Source organism: Pocillopora damicornis, chromosome 11 (genome assembly GCF_964200805.1).
Source record: "Pocillopora damicornis chromosome 11, jaPocDami1.2, whole genome shotgun sequence".
NCBI classification, from domain to species: domain Eukaryota; kingdom Metazoa; phylum Cnidaria; class Anthozoa; order Scleractinia; family Pocilloporidae; genus Pocillopora; species Pocillopora damicornis.
In genome coordinates this window covers 11,054,259-11,056,660 of record NC_142680.1, presented here as the reverse complement: position 1 = coordinate 11,056,660, position 2,402 = coordinate 11,054,259, and positions in this window count along the sequence as shown.

Here is a 2,402-nt window from a genome sequence, read left to right as displayed (position 1 = left end):
CTTATTGATATAAAATATTACTTTTCTTTACATTATATCACATGCTTATAATTATTATTTAAGTCCATGATACATTCTTTGGTGCAGGAACGTGACCACTTTAATCATAGCAAACTGATTTCCTTTCATATTAATGCTATCTGATCAGAATAAAATCGGTTTAAAATATGAGCCTGGCTGTTTTACTAATTTACATTACTTGTTGACATGATAGTTAATGAGCATCCTGTAGTGTGGTGATTTCATGTTACTCTGAAATTAAGTTTGTGGTTTTTTTTAAATTGAATCTTCTTACTTTGATTGAGAACTCTAGCAAGGATTCTGCTAACTCTTCAATATAAGAATAAATGAAATTTACTTTTCAGATGATTACTTTCTTTCAACAAATAATACTAATTCTTTACTTTTCATGTGGATTTTGTGGAACGAATCAGGTAATAAGTATCTTCATAATTTACTTAATGGTTAATGAGAACTTGGCTTGTTCTTTTTGATGAGGATATGGTGAAATAGCCATTGTTATATGCAGTATCGATCAAGTCTAAAGACATCCTCATAATTAATCAATCTTTTAAAGTTATCATGCCCATGAGAGCCCACCAAAAAGGACAGATCATCAGTGATTTCAAAATATTACTGTTATGCCTGTACATCTATCACATTCATCATTCTTTAACCTTTGACACCCTAACATCAGTATTGATGATTACTTTTTTTGAACAAATAATACTATTTCCTTAATGAGAACTTGGCTTATTCTTTTTGATGAGGATATGGTGAAATAGCTACTGTTTTATGCAGTATTGATCAAGTCTAAAGACATCCTCATAATTGATTAATTTTAAAGTTATCACGCCCATGAGAGGCCACCAAAAAGGACAGATCATCAGTGATTTCAAAATAATACTATTATTAATATAATGAAAATGACTTTTCTTCGCATCATTTTTATTATTATCATTTAAGTCCTCTATATATTTTTTGCTGCAAAAAAGTACAAAAAGGTATAAGATATAAGAAAAATGACTTTTCCTCACACTATATCATATTATATTTATTATTAATATTTAAGTCCTAAAAATGGCTGAAATCGTCTGTACATCTATCACAATCATCATTCTTTAACCTTTGACACCCTAACATATTGGTATGCGTATTCTCCATAGCACGCAGGTGAGCATGGAAAATACCAGCCATCTGTTACATGGTTATAACTCATGAGGTCTTATAGTTTTTTAAATTTGATATAGTGAAAAACTTAAATGAATGGGCAATGTTTTTTGCATGCAATTTGCAATAATGACATGCAGTTCTTCTATTTAGAGTCACTTTAACTTGTAAATCACATAAAGTTCTGATATAAATATAGTTAATGGCGGCTGGTCATCCTGGGGGTCATGGGGGAGGTGCAGCCAAATCTGTGGTGGTGGGTCACAGTACTGAAGGCACAGTTGTACTAGTCCTCCCCCAAGTGGGGATGGATGGTCTTGCTATGGATGTAATAGCATGAGACAATCTTGCAACACCAATTATTGTCCTGGTAATAGTGTGTAATCAGTGTTAAAACAATAATCTTTTATCATTTTGATAATTAATTTTGCTGGTTCCAGGTGCTCCATGCATCTTTAAATTAATTACATAGTTTTTTAGAAATCAATGTTTAGTAGTTGCAAGGTTTTTACCATAAGCTGCTATTTAGATTTGGTTAAGTTCTGGTCACGCCTTATCTTTATATGCTTCATTCAAAAAGTTTAATGAATGAGCATTGTATATGCATGCATTTTGCAATATCAATGTAGGTGTCAATTTTTAGTAGTTGCAAGGTTTCTACCACATGCTGTTATTAAGATTTTGTAAAGTTTCTTTCATGCCTTACTCTTATTTGAAACGGTTAAAATGTTGAATGAATTAGCAATATATATGCATGCAATTTGCAATATTGGTAGGCAGTTCTTCTATTTAGAGTCACTTTAACTTGTCAGTCATTAAAGTTCTGATATTAATATAGTTCATGGTGGCTGGTCATCATGGAGGTCATGGGGGAGGTGCAGCCTAACCTGTGGTGGTGGGTCACAGTACCAAGAGCGCAGTTGTACAAATCCTCCCCCAGGTAGGGGCAGAAGGTGGTGCCGTGGAAGTAGTAGGAGGAGTCAATCTTGCAACACAAATCATTGCCCAGGTGAGAGTGTGCAATCGGTTTCACTTTAACTTGTCAGTCATTAAAGTTCTGATATAAATATAGTTCATGGTGTAATCAGTGTTAAACCAACAATCTTTTATCATTTTAATTATTAATTTGGCTGGTTCCTTGTGCTCCATGCACCTTTAGTTCAGTTTACGTAGTTTTTTAGATATCAATGTTTAGTAGTTGCAAGGTTTTTACCATACGCTGCCATTTAGAT